The sequence below is a fragment of the Pinus tabuliformis genome, chromosome 5_1 (genome assembly GCF_031772625.1).
Source record: "Pinus tabuliformis cultivar Carrire ecotype Pingquan chromosome 5_1, CPIR1, whole genome shotgun sequence".
Classification (NCBI taxonomy): domain Eukaryota; kingdom Viridiplantae; phylum Streptophyta; class Pinopsida; order Pinales; family Pinaceae; genus Pinus; species Pinus tabuliformis.
In genome coordinates, this window is record NC_142305.1 from 924,459,135 (window position 1) to 924,478,791 (window position 19,657).

The window sequence follows — 19,657 nt, forward strand, 5'->3', positions numbered from 1 at the left end:
TTCACGTGGTGTGAATAAAGGACTTGGCATTGAACACCACGCAAAATCTTTCGGTCGAAGGCCATTGATGTAAACCTGTCGCCGGAAGTGAGAAACTTGCCATTAAGGCATGCAAGCTTCAAAGTACTGAATGGGGTGTTCCTAGATCAACTTCTTGGATAATGAGCTGATGTCGACAAGAAGTGATCCGTCAAAGGAGGGCCTTAATGAATCCCACATCAATGACATGGAACAGAGCAAATGATTTTGATGGAGGTGAAAACAATCTGATGATATACGGTTCAGGGTGGCGGTCATGAAAGTATGGAGTATAATGTATGGTAGTGGGTGGAACACAAGTGACTTCTCTGGATGACTTCTCTTGAACATGTCGGCGACACTTATGTGATGGATTGGTAGCATTAACCCCAAATGTGCTGCAGTGCTGCAGTGCTGTACATTTTAATGTCTTTATTTTCCTGAATATATATCGCAGCCCAGATGGATGAAACTAGATCCGGGGTCTTCAATCTCGTCCGATCTTCACTCGAAGTACAAGTCGATCCATGTGAGAAATGTTTTGAAGTCGAACATGGAAAGACATCGCTTGATTACCAGTCAATGATGTAAACTGTTAACAAGAACGAGAGGAATCACCGATAATGATAATGACCCTCAAGGTACTACAGTACAATTCACGTGGTGTGAATAAAGGACTTGGCATTGAACACCACGCAAAATCTTTCGGTCGAAGGCCATTGATGTAAACCTGTCGCCGGAAGTGAGAAACTTGCCATTAAGGCATGCAAGCTTCAAAGTACTGAATGGGGTGTTCCTAGATCAACTTCTTGGATAATGAGCTGATGTCGACAAGAAGTGATCCGTCAAAGGAGGGCCTTAATGAATCCCACATCAATGACATGGAACAGAGCAAATGATTTTGATGGAGGTGAAAACAATCTGATGATATACGGTTCAGGGTGGCGGTCATGAAAGTATGGAGTATAATGTATGGTAGTGGGTGGAACACAAGTGACTTCTCTGGATGACTTCTCTTGAACATGTCGGCGACACTTATGTGATGGATTGGTAGCATTAACCCCAAATGTGGATGGTATGGCGAGACCATGGCGATGTGACCGGTGAATGAAACAACCCAACCCGACTCGGACATGGAGTGGAAGTGTCATGTTCAAGAGCGACTTGCTACCAACAAATATTCTTTGAGTTTTCTTCCCAATTTTCCCCCAGTCATTGCTGACCAGTACCTATTTATTTTTGTCAAGCTTGAGGAGGATAACATATGCTTGTTCTATAATTTGCCCTTCGGGCAAACCCATCGCTATGTTTTAACGAGCCTAGCGATAGTGAAACTCGTTCTCGTCTAAAGACAAGTTTGTCGCTATTAATCCTTTTAACGAGTTTAACGACAAAGATAACTCGGTCCTTTTCATTTTTAGAGAGTCTGAAAAGGTACGTAAAGGTAACTCCAAAATTCCTTTTTCGTCATCTAATCCCTTAAGTCTGAAAAAGTATAAAACAATACAGAAGGGATGAATTTTCGATAGTTTTAACGAGCCGAACAAATCAAGCGCTCGATCTTTTTGTGCAATAATCCCTCAGGTCCAAAAAGATTAAAATCTAGAGGAGGGATAGCACTTCCTGTCCCTTTAACGAGCGGAAGGCCAAGGACTCGGCAATCTTTTCATATTTTACGAGTCAGTTGAAAAGAGCTTAAAGGAGACTCGTCTTTTGAGGAACGAGTGATAAAATGGGTAGCAGCTGATTCCAGATAAGGTTTGGAATTTTCCAATCACGGCAGTGTCACAAGGATGGCTAGTGAAATCACTCTTCGCAGCTGTTCCTCAAAATGGGTAAACAATCAAATGGAGGTGAATGATCGGCCAATGTAAAAGTGGAGGTGACGGTGCAAACACGACCAAGGCTTTAATGGCTGAAGTACTACATTCACGGTGGTTATTTACTGGGGAATAGTTCATTTTTTAATGAGCTTAAACGCGGGTGGAAACATTTGCTTGGTCCAGGTTTATTTTTTAACGAGATTGAACCTCGCGGTAACACTGCTCGATTAATCCAGTCATATGATAAGAATGTCTCATATAAAAACGGAAATTTTTAGAGTTTTGCCCCACATCCTTTCTTTATGCAAGTTAGGAGACGACCAATCCTACGAGTTTAAAGGGTTAGAGGTCCTAAAAATTTAAAAAAATAAATAGTCGCTCTTTGCTTGCACTCCAAAAGGTTTGCATTCCCCTAGGTATAAAACAGAGTTTCAAGGTTACCTCTACTTCTCTCCGTCAAAACACTTTTTTTGACGAGAGAGGTCTACCTCTTACAGGTTACCCAAAGATTGTTCTATTCGCGGCGCAAACAAAACACTTCTTCGGCGATGTCTATCGAAACAAAAAAAGGTGAGCGACAATGCTCGCCAACTCACATAACTTTGACAAGAGAATCTTGTTCTAGAATAACCCCTCTTCCAATCACGGACGAGGTACAGACTAGTCATATTCTCCCGCGGAAACCTACCCTATACCCGAAGTTTTCCTGCCGAAGCAGACCAGGATGCATGCCCCCCTGGGTTTCAGTCATATCCCTCCGAATTACTCGCGATCATCGGGAGGACGGACTGGAGATTGAGACATTTCTTGCGTGAAAAGACCATTTAGGGATGGTATATGACTATTTGCTATGCGTGATCCGGGAAATGAAAGCTGGTCCACGAGCTTGACCACTCTTCCTTCGTGCGGAAAACACATTACTCTAAAGAGTGAGGAGACAATCGCTCCCATGCAATAAATATAGTCTCGTCCAAGGAGTAGATTGTAATCTAGGGGTCCTTGAACTACCATTACGTTCAGGTGAACGGTTTTCCCTCTCAATGTTATGGGCACATCGGGAAGGATCCCTAAAGGTCGACTGGTTCCTTTATCAAATCCTGTCAGATTTCTCATCTCAGGCAAAAGCGATGGCGAACCAAGCGCTTTACAAGCAGTCAAGGAAAGGATACTCACGGAAGCCCCCTCATCTATGAAGGTACCAGCCATAACCATTCTATATATTTGAACGATAATTCGGAATGGTATGCTTGCTGGTAAATGGGGTCTGCCTAGTTGATTCCAGTTGAAGGAGACAACTAGGTTGCTTGGAGGTGGGACCGAATAGACGGCCGGGTACGACTCTGACGAACTTCCTTCCTGCGGTAAAGGAATGGGTAAATTGCCCCCATGTTCGTTGGAGTCTGTGTTTATGAAGAGAATTTGGACGGTGTCATCCTTGTTCTCCTCAGTGATTGTATCATCTGAAGATGAAACTTCTGGAGGCAAGACTGGGTCAACTGCCGCCTCAACCTTTTGACTTTCGTCTGGTATGGATCCAGATGGTTTATCTTCAATGATAGGCACTTCAGTTGACCACTTGAGCGGGCCAGCCAGATTTTCAACTAGTGACGGACTCGGCAAGAGTTTTTTATATCCAGGAGGAAGTCGTAACGGTGAAACCGGACGATCATCCAAAACTCTTTTGGCTTCGTCTAAGAAGGGACAACGGTGTACGGCATGATCGCCTTCGCACAACCTACAAGGAAATCTATATTTTCCTTTTTGTCCTGGGACTTCACTTTCACTAGTTGACGGCGTGCTTTCAACATGATCATTAGAGGTTGATGACACCGGGTTGTGCAATCTAGGAGACCAGTCCCTTAATATCCGAGGGATGCAAGGACAATCTCTGTGAAAGTGGTCTCCTTTGCAAATGACACATGGCGATTTAGGCCTGGTCGGTGCAGTGTGTGGATTTTCGTTAGACAACACTCGTTTTCCCCCATTCGCCTTTGGCTCCTTCTTCTTCTTCTCTTTCTTCTTCTTTTCCTTCTTCTCCTTAGGAACTTGACTTTTGGCTTTACCAGCCCCATCAAGCGAAGAGGAAGGAGGAGAGGAAGAATTAGAGGAAGTAGAAGGTTGGTGGGCAACTCTGGACTCGTCTAATTGCTGATTCGATTGTTCAGGAATAGTGGTGTTCTGAACGACAGAGGTTGAGAAGAGCCATACAGGCAAACCAATTGTCAGTCCTGGAAGCGACAATGTGGCCATATGGGGTGCACCAACATCTCCCCAAGAGGAGAAGGGACTAGGATTTCCTCCAAGGGGAATTCCTTGGTTGGTAGACTCCATTTTCTCAACCCAAGATCAACATAGGAAAGGGGTAATGAATATTCCGTTTAAAATAAATTTTTAGATGCTTTGACACAACTTGTTTTTTCAGTTTTAAAGAGTCGAGAAAAAACAAAAGATGACTCTAGTCTCCTTCGATTTTTAATGAGCCTGAAGTGACAAGTGCTCAGATGGACCTTTTCCGTTAAGGAGTCTGAAAAGGAACGAAAGGGACTGCTCTGGAGATCTAGGTAGAGGGAGTACCAAACCAATCGCAAAACTGCAGAATACTTTTTACGGTACGGCAGTCAATCTTCCCGAATGCTGTGTTTAGTGCATTGCGATCGATAGGGCGGCAGACACGGCTTCCTATGGATAAAGGATTTAAGCCTATAGGGGTCTCCCAAAATATACTCGACGGTACGTGGGAGCACAAGTCCGTACTGGCACTTATCGTCTCAAAGTGGAGGAATCACCCAACCATCAGCGAGGACAACAGTTACCAGGTTTTACGATGCCGGAATACGTCTCTAGCCTAGACCTCTAAATGTTGTGCGTTAAGTTCCAAAGCGTTGTTAGATTCATTGAATTTATTTTAAGTTGATCTTTCTTATGAAGTTTTCCTTTTGGGTTCACCACGAGATGTAGATGTAATTCCTAAAATGCAATCTAAAGATGATAAACAAACTTTTTATCTCTTTTTTGCAATGAAAATCCTAGCTACTAGGGGAAAAGAAAGACACAATCTTTTCACAAAGAGCACAGAGCACACTGTAAATGCACTTTCCTAAATCAAGCCAAACAGACTGTCAATATGCAAATGCACATGTGCATGTATTTGTTTTCGACTTTCTTAATATTGATGCTAAAAAGAAAGTTGATGTACAAATCTGAATTTGCTTTCAAGTGACAAACACAAACAAGCTTCTTTTTGAAATCAAAAGATAAAGATGATTACGACACTTTAAGATTCTGAAATAAATACTCGTTTTTGACACTAGAAAGTCACAAATTCAGACCAAAGGCAAAAGTAAAAGTACAGTCGACCATCAACAGCAATCAAACTTTCTCCTATGATCGAAATCGACACTTGCGACAGATCTAAATCAAAGGACGACAGTACAACTATTCTACTTTTGCAATGGAAAACTGTAAACAACTCAACAAACACACAAAAACATCTACAGTTCTTTTGTACAAAGGAGGCGGAATTACAGCAAGGAAAAGGGGTTTTTAAACAGACACATATACTGATCACAGGCTGCAAAAATCAGAGACAAAACTGGAAAGAATGAAGCACAAGAACCTCAGCTGCACAGGGCTAGTCTGATCAGCGCACCTGTAACACAGAGAAACTGGATTGCAGCGCAGGTTGCCCTTTCGGGAAGTGCGTTGAAATGCAGGATCTCTTCACAGTACCTGCGCTGGGGCAGAAACGAGAATTCTATCCGGGTTCTGGGTCACGGTTTGCAGTTTAGTCTTTGGTTTTTGGCCGAGTAAAAGCAATCAGTAATGCACAATCAGGGGGTAGATCTAAGGAGGGTCTAAGAGCTATCACAAAGGGCAATCAGATCATTTGTGAATCAGCTGTTCAAATCATAAACATATCCAATGAATGGATTGAAGTAGCAATTGTCTACTTTGCATTTGTTATGGCAAATTCAGTTCGAATGCTACTTATAAGTTTATGAAACAAATAACAAAAAATACACAAACAAACTAATTAGACAATCGTCCCCAGCGGAGTCGCCATTTTGTTACCGGGAAAAGTGTCTATTTAGAACTGCTCTATCCCACTAAGGTGTGACAGATGCCTTAGAAACAAACAGAGAAAACTACTTTTGTATTTCCTTTATGAATTAAAGATAGAGGGGGATAGAAAGAACCGACCTGTGTCTTGCGCCAATCCTTTGATCCAATCCCTCTCTTCTTTGACAGCTTCCGGCTACCTACTCCCTTACTTGCCCAGCTTCACCAAGTTCCTGTAAGATCACAGAAGAAGAAAACTACACAAAGACATGGATCTATATTCATAAACAGCTTAGGATCAGATTTAAGCTAAACATACAAATGTAACAAGCATCAATGATACACAAGCATGTAGGAAAAACTCAAATAGTTTTATTGATATAACAAGAAGATCCAGGAGGAGTTACAACCGTTGATTCCTGACCCAGCATCAACCTCCCAGCAAAGAAGCCCCTCTTCACCTCCAACAAAGCATAAATCACCCAATACTCTGATATCTATCTCAAAGCCAACAACAATTCCTTGCAATGTACAAAATTCCAGCCTCCTGGATCTCTGGGATGAGGGATCCATATATAGATGTATGCGAGGAGGATGAGTTAGCCTGTGATTTGATTAGTGTCTTCTCTCTGTCAGTTCTTGCTTCCACTTGGAGACTGAAAGCCTCTTACTCATCCTTGGTCGAATTCAGTGAGGCAAGTGTCATATGAGAAGATTCTGGAAGCTTCCATTGTCTTTCCACCTCGCGGAATGACACTGCCATTTGTCATTTCTCGCTCAACGCACCCTGATAGTGCATTTAGGTGCATTGCAACACACCCAGCTAGTGTATTTAGGTGCTATGCAACGCAGCTAGCCAATGGAGCAGCTGAAATGATCCTGTTTTGACTTATTCTGAGCAATTTCTGGTGGAGAACTTCTGGGAGAAGCTGTAATTTGTTGACCTTGTTCCTTTAGGGGTTGGAACAACACTTTTAGGGACTTAGGAGTCCTTGGTTTATGGACATTTCATGCTTGGAGCTGCAAGGCACAAAAATGTCTATAACATGGCCACCGATTCCATTTAATCGTGACCATTCCCATAGTTCATGTAGTTTGTAAATAATATTCATGCAATCGAGGAATAGGTTTAGCCACTTACCTGTATTGCGGTGTTCTTCATGCTTCAGACTTTGGAACTTTATTTTCTCGTTGCTGTTGCTGCTGGTGCTCTGCATGCTCGGCCCTTGCCTTATGCTAATGATTTCTCGATCAAACTCTACTTCTTGCATGCTTCATACATCCTGCTACGCTGACCCTATCTCTGAAGTTTGTTTTTCAAAGGGATCAGTTGCTACAGGGATCCTGTGGGATTTCTTGTAGCTGCTTCTCCTTCTGAAATTTAGGTTGATGCTTGAGTAGGGGCTAAATTTTTTTGAAGAAGGTCTCTAATGAAAAGAAATAGCAGCTAAAAGGTATTAGGTAGGAATAAGCAAAGAACGCTACTACTTTATTTGTCACCCTTTTTCTTGTGTTTACAGAATGAAAGAAACATAATTTCTGTATTTGTCTATGCAGGGAAAGAAAAAAATGAGTCGAAATGTGGGTTTTCAGGGATGGAATGGAGAAATAGGAGGATGGATGGTGGCAGGGAGGTTCACATAGCCCTCAGGTTCTTCTCTGAACTTGATTTTTGCCTCTCTGTGATTTCTACAGGAGCCTCCTGTAGAACACATAGAGTTTCCTGTAGGATGCGAAATTTTCAGAACAAATGAGCCCAAGGCTTGGGAAAGGATAGCAGTGATGGACGGATGGACTATGAAGGGTGTATGCAGCCTAGCCATGTTTTTTTCTTTTGTGTGACCCTCCTGCAACCTGCAATTTATTCAAAAGAAGTTAGGTTTTTTTCTTTTTTCTTTTTTTCACTTTTTTTCTTATTTTTTTTTGAGACAGCTGGGGTGCCACCAGGAGGTTTTCACCCCTACTGCCTACCCTGGGTGCCTCCAAGAGGTTTTCACCCAGGGATATTTTATTCCTTTTTTTTTCTCTTTTTTTTTTTTTTTTTTTTTTTTTTTTTTTTCAGGGTGTGGGTGGAGTGGAGACAGGTACCTACTCCACTACCAACACTGTTTTACCCAGATTCTCAATGAAATCTTGCTTGGAAAGGGGTTTCCTATAGATCTTCAATCTATGCCCATTGACGAGCATGGATATGGCTTCTTCATCTATGGTTCGGATAAGGACTGAACCATTGTCATTGCATTTTTCTACTGTGTATGGTCCCAACCATCTTGTCCTTAGTTTTCCCTTGAAATCCTTATATCTTTGAATCATACAGCAACGCCCAATCCCCTTGCTAGAATTGTTTTTCTTTGAGGTGTCTGTCATGCCATATTTTTCTTTGAAGTTAGACTACCTCGGAGTGGAGAAGGGCCTAAAATCTTTGTTCATCCAATCCATTTAGCTGAAGCAATCTTTCTTTTTGTGCATGGCTGAGATCTAGGTCCAGCTGAGCTGCCATCCTTAATGTGTTATATTCAAATTCTATGGACATCAAAGCCTTCTTTCCATAGACTATCTCATAGGGTGTGAAACCTGTGGTGGTTTTCCAAGTAGTGTTATAGGTCCAGGTGGCCTCAACCAATTGATCTGCCCAATCTTTTCTACTACTACTCACTACCTTAATCAAAATCCCTTCCAAAGCCCTATTAGTGACTTGCACCTATCCATTTGCTTGTGGATGATAAGGGGTGGAAGTTCTGTACTTAATCTTTTGATGTGTGAGCAAGTCTTCAATCAGATTGGAGGTAACTGACTTCCTTGATCTGTGACTAATTCTCTTGGATAGCCAAACTTGTAGAAGATGTTTTCCCTCAAAAACTCAGCTAATTTTTCTTCCGTTGCTGCCTTCATCGCCTTTTTTTCTACCAATTTTTTCAGGTAATCCGTACATACAATGATGTAAGATTTCTGTTTTGAAGGAGGTTTGATAGAACCCACAAAGTCTATGGCCCACTTCTCAAATGGCTCGAAATTCCCTTGAGGTTGCAAGGGCATTTCATCCCTTGGAGTAGGTTTCCCCGTCCTTTGACATTGGTCACATTGGCTGGTGTATCTCCTGACATCTTGATGAAGAGTGGGCCAATAGTAACTTTCCTGTAGAATTTTGAAGGCATTTCTCTTTGCTGCAAAGTGGCACCCAGAGGGCCCATCATGACAGGTTAGGAGGATATCAAAAAATTCCTCCTCCCTGACACATCACCTGAAAATATGACCTGGGCCAAGCTTAAAAAGATTGCCCCCAATTCAAGTGAATGGGGCACTTTTCCTCACGATCTTGCTCTTCTCTTTTAAGGAAAGGTGTGGCGGAAATTGTGCTGAAACCAAATAATTTGCTATATCAACAAACCATGGAGAGAGTACTGAAATAGAAAATGGGTGTTCATCTGGCATTTGATCATCCACCATTCCTTCTTCACCTGCAAGCAGATCTAGTCTAGACAGAAAATCAGCAACAACATTTTCCTTACTCAGCTTATCAATAATGGTCAAATCAAATTGCTGCAATAAAAGTAACCATCTAATGATAGGAGCATTTACATCCAATTTATTCATAAAATACCTAATTGCAACATGATCAGTGTGTACGAATGTTTGATAGCCGGTGATGTAGTGTTTGAACTTGCTTAGGGAATGGACTACAGCTAGGAGCTCTTTTTCGGTTACAATGTAGTTTAATTCTACCTTGGACAGGTTTTTACTGACAAAATATATGGCATACGACAGCTTCTCTTCAACTTTCCCTAAGGCTACTCCTATAGCTTTGTTCGAGGCATCTGTGTGAATGTGGAAAGGTAGGGCCCAGTTTGGACCTCTCAAGATTGGGGCAGTTACTAACTTACCTTTCAAGGCATCCAGAGCCTCTTGGCAGTTGTCAGTCCATATGAACTCAGTATCTTTTCCCAAAAGACCAAACAATGGAGAGGCTAGCTTACTGAAATCCTTAATGAATCTTCTATAGTACCCTGCTAAGCCTAGAAAACTCCAAACATCTCTTACCTTTTGAGGAGGTGGGACCCTTTGGATGATAGCAATCTTGTTGGGATCCACCTGTAATCCTTGCTGAGAAATTGTATGACTTAGCACAGTCCCTTTAGTCATTATGAATTCACATTTTTCAGAACTGAGGGATAGGTTCATTTCAATACACTTGGCTAAAACTTTCCTCAGGTTTGTCAAAGCTTCCTGGAAGTTAGAACCATAAGAAGTAAATTCATCCATATAGATTTCCACTAAGTCATGAACCAGTTCAGCAAATATGCTCAGTACTGCTCTTTGGAAAGTGGCGGGAACATTGCATAACCCAAAAGGAAGGACCCGGTAGGCAAAGGTACCCCATGGACAAGTGAAAGTGGTCTTATCTTGGTCTTCTGGCCTGATTTGGATCTGGTTGTACCCGCTAAACCCATCTAGGAAGGAAAAGAACTTCTTCCTTGCTAGGCCATCTAACACTTGATCTATGAAAGGCAAAGGGAAATGGTCCTTCTTGGTGGCCTTGTTTAGTTTCCAATAATCTACACAGATTCTCCTTTTCCCATTTTTCTTTGGCACTAGCACCAAAGGAGAAACCCATTCCCTGTCAGAGATGGGGTAGATGAATCCTGCATCCAACAACTTTTGCAGTTCTTCTTTGACAATGTCCTTAAGGGCTGGATTCATCCTCCTTTGAGCCTACCTGACTGGGTTACAATCTTCTTTAATGAAATGTGATGAGTACAAACTAAAGGGTGGACTCCCTTCATCTCCTTATAGCTCCAAGCAAAAGCATCCAAGTGGTTGTTCAATAAGCTATACAGTTCTTTCTCCTGAGAGGTGGATAGGGATGAGTTGATCTTCAAAGTTTTTTCTTGGCCGAACTCCACATTCTTAACTCGGAGAGAGGTCGGATTAGCCACATAGAGATCAACTAAAGCATTGGTTTGGGTTTCTTCCACCAACTCTTCTAATGGAAACACACTGGGGGGTGGATTCTGAATCAAGTTCTCAATAAGATCATCCTCGGTTTGTGGACCCCCCATGGTAGCTTCCACTATGCACAATGGTGCAGAGTAGACTTCATCCTCATCTTCCTCCTCCAACCAAAGAGGTAAGTCATGTTCTAGCAGAGGTTGGGTAGGAGGATATAAGACTAGTTGTTTGGACATATGCCCATTCTTGATGGTCATGCTCCCAGCTCGACAACTGATGTAGGCATCTGTAGTAGCCAACCAAGGTCTTCCCAGGATGAGAGGATACCCAGTGAGCTTTGCCTTTGGTTGAAGAACCAGGAAGTCAGCAGGGTACTCCTAGGAGTCAATAGAGACCATTACATCTTCCACAATCCCCTCAGGGGTCACGGTGGAGCGGTTTGCCAACTACAGTACTATTGAGGTCTTTCTTAGGGAACCTTGAAGGTTGAGTTTGAGCATAGTTTCCCTGGTCATCACGTTCATGGAAGCCCCTAGATCAATCAAGGTGTGGGGGATTATGGTTCCATTGATGTGGACATCGACTACAGGACTCCCAGGGTCCAGATATTTTAGACAAATTACCTGCCCCAACATCAGGTTAGACAATTGTCCTATGACATTGATAGTTGGGGCATCTCTCTTGCGCCTGCCTGGGTGCCTGAAGCACTTCTGTTTGATCAACTTGTTGTAGATTGGTACATCTTTATGGCTTGGAGAAGTGGTATTTTTACACATAACTGTTTTAGTTCTCCCAGAAGTTCAGTTTCTTCTGGGGTCGGTTGTGTGGTTCCAGTTAGTCTCTCAGGAAAGGGTGGAATGTTTTTTGGTTAACTTTCCTGTTTCTCTTCCTCATCCTCCTCCTTAGGAAGAGGTTGGCTATCTGGGAGAACCTTCCCAGATCATAGGTTGATCTCCTAAATCTCCACAACATAGGTAGGGCATGTTGTTTCTCTAGTATATACCTGCTGGGCCTGTCTGTTATTGGGGTTCAGGTTCGGTTGAGCAGGTATTTGGGGTTGTCTTGGAGGAGTAGGAGGTAATGGGTGTGGTTGAGCAGGTGGTGGAGGTAGAAGAGCGGGAGGAGAGTTGTATTAGGGCCTCCACCCCTGATGAGGTGCATTCCACTGAGGTTTTTGCTGAGCATGAGAATGAAACAAATGAGCAACTGGTTGAGTATGATATTGAGATGGATACGACCAAGGAGTGGGTGTGGACCAGGAAGGATGAGAAGAGGGACCCCAAGAAGGCATGGAAGTGGCTTGATTGGGGTTGTAATACGTTTGGGATGTCCCTTTCATTCCCTGCTGGTAAGGTTTGGGTCCATGTGGCCTCCTTTGGTTTATGAAATAGAGTGGTTCAGTGGCCCCTTTAGCCCCTTGGTACATAGCTTTAAATCCGGGTAAGGAAGGGCACTGATTTGTAGGATGGTCTTCTTCACAGATAAAACACACTTCTACAGAGTGCAATGGACATTCATTCCTAGGATGCTTTCTAGTGCACCTGGGACAAAAGATGGCCAAAGCCCTCTCGGCTTCCTCTTGCTTCCTTTGGATCTACAAGGTATCCATTTGCATGGCAAGAGTCTACCTCATCTTGCTCTTGAAATCTTGCATCTGATTCTCAAGTTCATTTTTAAGGATGAACTGGATAAGAGGGTACTAGCTAAAGGTTGACTTCCCCTACCTCTCTTTCTAGTTCCCCTAGAATGGTTTCTAAACACAGTCTTTATGTCATCATAAGGTAGCTGGTAGATGTCTCCCCCAGCCAACAAATGGAGGGTATCTAGAAGGTCTTCAGGGATTCCTCTGAGCAGAACCAACTTCAGAGATTCGGGGTCAAGTGTTCACCTAGCCCTTTTATAACTGAGTTGAAACCTATCTTCATAGTCTTCTAAAGATTCATCACTTCCCATGGTCATTCGGAAGATTTCTTCCTTGGTATCCTTTGACCTACAGTAGTCCCGGTACTTGTTGTTAAAGGCTTGCTGCATTTGAGCCCAAGTTGTGATACTGTTTCCAGGTAACCCCATGAACCAGCGTAATGCTGCATCCTTGAGGGTAGAGGGAAAGAGTTTCAACTTTTGCTTGTCTGCTGCATAGTCATAGGTTCGACAGAGAACAACAAACTCAAACAAGAAGGTATCAGGGTCTTTGGTAGTCAATTCATGGAAATGAGGTAAGGCTGAGGGACTTATGTTTTTCATCTTTGTGTCCCCATTGGCCTCTTGGATAGGAAAGGCACCTTCTATTCTTTCCCCATTTCCTCTAACATTTCTGTTTTCAGCCATGGTCTTAGGAGGAATAGTTTCTTGCTCTTCTTTTGTTATAAGATCTTCGTATATCTCTGGAGGTTCACCTATGGGTTCTTCTAGATCACTGCCACCAAAGAAGAAAGAAGGGTGACTTAGTGATGTGGTGGGGGTGTTGGGTAGGAATTTTCTTGAATTGTCTCTGTTCCTACGAGGCATGAAAGGAAATCTTTTTTTTGGGTGATTTTTTTGTGTTTCTTTTTCTGCTTGTACCTGCAAAGACTGAAATGGATTGAACAAAAATTTGCAACTAACTAAAATAAACGTTTCTAAAATGAAAATTGCAGAATTGAAATGAAAGCAGGAAATGAATAATCTATTTTGTTGAAATGAAATTGCAGAATTGAAATGAAAGCAGGAAATGACTAATCTATTTTGCTGAAATGAAATTGTAGAATTGAAATGAAAGAAGGAAATGTCTAATTTATGCTTGCTGAAATGAAATTGCAGAATTGAAATGAAAGCAGGAAATGTCTAATTTACACTTGCTGGAATAAAATTGTAGAATTGAAATGAAACAACTACTCTACTCTTGGTGAAATAAACTACTTAGCAGAATGTTGCAGTAAAAAAATAGAAGAAAAGCAGTAATCACAAAGTACTTTGACGCTTCCCCGGCAACGGCGCCAAAAAGATGGTGAACTAGAGTATTGCAGCAATAATGCTACAACTCCTAGGGCTCCCTACTTTACTTTTATCAACTTGGTAGTTCGTAACAAACTTGGAAGCAACAGTGTTATATGCACAAGTACTAGCTCTTATTGCAGGCTGTCACTTGATCAGCTGGCACAAGTTCGCTAGGAGCTTAAGCCAACTTCTATGAGTTCTCAGAAGAAGCTTTTAACTGTGATGGAAGAAAGCTAACTTGAAAGAGGCTATTCTACTTGTTGAAAGAGAATGAAAACTGAAATGAAACACAGACCCTAGAAAACCCTAGTTTACCCGCTAAACCTGCAAGAAAAGAGATGGAAACTACTGAAATGGGTGCCATTGACTACTGGAAAGGTAAAATGCATGTATTCAAGCTACTTCGGAAGAGAAATGAGAAGAAATCATCTTTTTTTACTTTTGAGCATTTTTATGTGGAATTATTATGCTTGTGTTTTAACTAGTTGTGACTGTGAAGAGGTTTGGTGGCGAAGGGAGATGGAGTTGGCTTTTGCAGGAGGCAAGGAAGGTGTGGAGAGGTATTAAGAAGTCCCTAGTACCCTTATGGAGATTTCCATTGCGATCAGACTTCGAAAAATCACTCGCATGAACTTCTACAGGAGGTTGCAGGGGATCTACAAGAGGAGGCCGAAAGTGGTTTTGGGAGGTTTGAAGGTGGAAAAATGATGGAAAAAGGGAAATGAAGGCTGGATGGAGGTGTTTAGGGGTCTAGTACTTTGTCAATGAAGATTAGAAATGAAGGATATGGTTGGATTTGTTCAAAGGTCAAGAAAGCAACTTTGCGGAAGAATGTAGAAATTAGGGCAAATTGGAGAAGTATGGCGAATGAGTGGGGAAATAGTGAGAGATGAACTGGAACAGGATGTGTTATGGAGGAATGATAAGCTATAATGTTCTACAAGTGAGTTGCACACTTACTTTTCAAAACTGACCCAAGGAAGAACTGAAAAATAGAGTTTTGCCTATTTTGACCTAAAATCTGACCTAAAACCAGAGAAATGTTGAACATAACTTTATGGACAGAAATTTATACGAGAAAGCCATGGTAAATGAATAAGAAAGGATCTAAGCATGTGAATCCAACTGATATCAACTTCTCGAACTCAAAATCTCACACTAGAAATTGCATTGGGAAAGCAAAAACAATGTTTTTGGTGGCAGCAATAGTGCCTTGATCTCAAATCATGGTCCAAATAAGGGAGAAAGGAGATCAAGGCCTACTTGGTAGCCTTTTTAGATCTTTTTCTATTACTGCAACAAACTATCTAATCAACCTGAAGCAAGAACAACTATTCAAACCATCAAAAGAAACCTAATTAACAAAGCAAGATTTAACCTAAACAACATAAATTATCTCATGAATGAAAGAAAAAGCATACAAATACACAAAGGAGATGATGGGAAGCTTGGGTTGGGCCCTAACCCAAGAGCTTCAGCCCTCTAGGAAATATCAGTGTTGTTTCAAAATTTGATTCATCTTCATTTATCAAAAAGTAGCAGTTACATCACAAAACTATCTTCAAAAAGAGCTTGAAAATGAGCTGAGTACAAAGCTGCACAAAAGTGCGAAAATTTATTATGAAATGGCTAACCTACTGAGTCTTGAAGCCTTCTTATTTATACAAGTGGGGACTCCCAACAATGCTCCTAAACTTAAGGATCTAAGCTGCCTAAAACTGAAGATAACAACAACTTTACTAGACTTGGTCGGCTGCCCCTTGGAATCATCATTGTGGGCCTTTGTACTGCAAGCTGTTGATGGAGAACTCGAGGAAGGGGTCATTAATGAAGGAGACACCCCTCCTATAATTCTTCAGCTCTGTTTCCTCCAATTTGGCTGCCAATCTGCTCATAAATGCCTGGTCTTTGTCCAAAAATCCGCAATAAACACTCATTAGACTATGTGGCAAAGTGACTATCTCCATTCACTCTATTGACATAAATATATTCAAAACATGCAAAAAAATATGGAGAATGGTGGATTAAATGAAAATAATAGGCAGAATGAGCCCATATAATTACCCATTTCTAGGGTTCATCAATGTGGTTAGCCTTAAAGGGCAAGTGATTCACTTGGGATATTTCCTAAAAATGATGTAGACAGAGACTAGGAATATGTTGCTCATGCATAAATGAGTGAAAATACTCTTATAAATTAATTATTTTCTATTCATTTCACAATAGGCCGAGAAGGAAGAAGAAAAAGTTAGAGGCACACCTAATATTTGGAATGCAGAGATAATTGAGAGATATTTGAAGTAATGGTTTAACAATCATGGTGTAAAGGATCTTAAAGGCCTTCCATGTTTAATATGCTAGGATATATGGCTTGTTTATAACTCTACAATTTTTTTTGATAATATTATTCCACATTTTCATACTATTTCTCAAGCAAGGGCTGTTCTTACAAATTTCAAACCGACTAGTAAACCCAAAACACCTAGATAGGCGGGAGAGATGACTATAGATAAATCTTATCGTTAGGTATTTTTTTATGGCTCCATGTAATGAGATCCTAGTAAGTGCTAAGGTGGTTGCATTTTTTTCATAAAATCATTATAATTTAAAATTTAAGGTAGTTTTAGGCCCAAACACAAATAATAAAGCTAAATTTCTTGCATTAAGAGTCCTACAAAAGAGCGCCTTGGACAAAATATACATTGACGTCAAGTTTTCAAAGACTCTTCTTCAGTTATAAATTGGATGAATGAAGTTTTTGATCTACATAAGGTTTATCTTAGGGTCATGGGGGATTTGATAAAGAAAGTCTATTCTTCGTTTGACTATATCTCCTTCATCCATGTTTTCAAGGAATTGAATCAAGAAGCAAATTTTATTTCCAAAGAGGGGAAACAAGTAGTTGAAGGTGTACTCAAGATGGATTAATTTCATGAAGGCACTGTGATCCATATGCCCTCTTTGATTTGAGAACTTTCAAATCTTTTCTTTTGTTTATGATGTATATCTCTAGGCATTCAACAACCCTTGGTAAAAAGAGACTACATATTTTTTGAGATAACAATTTGTAGTTTCTAACTTTTTGGGAGGGCTATAGTATATAATAATATGAACTTGTATTTGAAAGGATGATATGATTGATATGTGGTCAATTTTTGAAACTATGAGGATGTTGGATATTTTTTTATTTTATCTCATGACCTATTTTTATATGGTTAGTTTATGCCATAGCATTGAAAATGTAATTTCATTTTTTACTCAAACATAATTTCTGATTTTTCCCTTGGAAGAAAATAGGCATTCCTAGATAACAATGATATATTGGAATAATATAATATGTTATGAAAATTTAATTACATATTTTTTATATAGGTTCTTAGTAAGCATACCATTTTTTTAGATGAATCTCAGAATATATAACTTTATTGTGAAAGGAGTAGTAGGGTCAAAATATTACTTGATTCATGTGCTCCATGTGTAGAGACAATCCTAGGGGCAAAAGATTCAATAATTTTGTTCAATTGCAATAAATTACGATATTATTCCATTTTCAATAGAACAAGTTTTAGTTTATGACAACTACTAGAAGTTCCACGTTAATAACACACAAAAATATTCTCAATACAAGTTCAAGCCAACTAGCATCAAACCCAAAATTAGGCAATCATTTGTGCCATTTCAATCACCAATGGTAAGTTGACATGTGGTACCATGCTAGAAAATGATAAATTATTTTAATGTGAATGACTCACCATTAATATATACCTCTAAATATTGTGGACAAAACATTGAGATTTGTTATTGTATTTGTAGAAATAGGGAAACTCAATAAATTTGTGCATTATTTGCTTCTTAGATCCTTAGTAGCTTGGATTTATAATAGAAAATTTTGTTGTATAAGACTTGTCTCACAATCCTTCTCAAGATTTTGGTGCATATTAAGGTGTATTAAAACATATTAATTGCAAGAGTATAATTATAGTAAAACATATATTCTATAATATATTGTGTTTGTTTATACATAGATTACATTGATATATCTCTATTATTAATACTTATCTATATATTTTCACATAGACACTTATACCATAAGCTCTTCTCTCCTCAAATCTATAGTTGTCCCCTTTGTGCATCTAGGAGCATGAATCATTGGTATTAGAGGAAAAGTGTGATTAAGTTATTAGTCATAGAGTGACATGTTTTCTATGTAAGTGGTGGTAGAAAAATCATGTGATGATCATCTATGAAGATAAGATTCAAGTATAGAAACATATAATTATCCCAAGAATGCATAATCTAATCGTCCTTCATAGTCACCACAATCCCAAATGGTGGTAAAATCCAATACCAACACTTCTAGTGTCAATGTTCACATAATATCCTTAATTATATTAAAAAGGATTCTTTGCAAAAACAATAAGACAAAATGAATTATCACTTTGCATATATCTAAAGATTATTACACCCTTAACTGCAACTTTGATGTATAGCTACATGAGAAATTAAGAAAGGGCATTTAAAGTCTAAGTGAACAATTTCATGCCTTGGTTCAAAGGGATTATTGATTTAAAGATGTTGGAAGGATGGTTACAAAAATTTTAATCCTATATTGTAGTGAATAGCTTCAATTACAAAATGAATATTTCCTTTTGCAACATTGGAACTCATGCTACCCCACTTTGTTACTAACAATTTGAAGGTATACAAGTATATTACTATATGGTATAAGTTCATGGAGGTAATGTAGAATGTATTTTACCCCCTTAGGATCTATGAGGACCATTATATTAAGTGGTAATATATTTTACCAATATATGCTCACAATTGAAATGCGAAAAAAAGGAACACTATAAAACAAGAACATAAGATCACATAAGCAAGAGTGATGCAAGTCTTTTTTGCTTATATAATTTATACACTATATATTTCATTATATGTATATATAAAGTAGTGACTAATAATTTATAAATAAATCTCATGTATACAAAGAAAAAACTTCAATGAGGAGAAAATTAAGCAAATATTCATTTAAAGGGGGTTGAAGGTTAGTAATGGTATACTTTAGATGAGTAGCTAAAATTGTTCTCATAAAGATGTGAATCATGTACAACTTCAACTAATTGCCATTAACCATGTAATGAATTCTACTTTGAGGCAATAAATATAATCAAAATGGTGTTGGAATTTATTGTCTAGGTGATAATACAACTTATAAGGTCCATACCAAATAGGTTTGACCATAAAATGTTTCTTATTTCAGAATCTTTATTTGTCCACATGCAACCATAATCTACTTCCCACCTTAAATTGACTAGGAATTTAGTGTTAATAAGGATAATATTTGTTCCTCTTTTATGTTTGATCAATAATATCTTTGTTTTTTACATGTATCTTAGCAATATTTTGAATAAAATACAACTTTATATTCCTCTTTTTTGGCATGGGAATTAGCACAAATATGTAGAACAAGTGAAATTTTGTAGTTAGAAATAGGTTGATAAAAATCATAACAAACCTAAAATGGGGACTTCAATTTAGATTGTGAGTGGATATGTAAAATTGTGTTAAATAATGTTCTATTACACACCCCACTACTTATTATGTAGATAATAAATGCAAAAAGTGTGGAATAAGTTTTGATTGAACAATTCTATTTTACCATCATTCCATAGATGGAAAAAAAGTAAAAAATTGGATATGATAGCTAAGAATCTTCTACAAAGTTTTCAAAAAATAACTCAAGAATCTAGAATTTTTATATGAGAAAACAATACAAGGGAACCAAAACTTGTCCAAACATACCAAATAAACAACTATGCATGTTTATAAGAAAA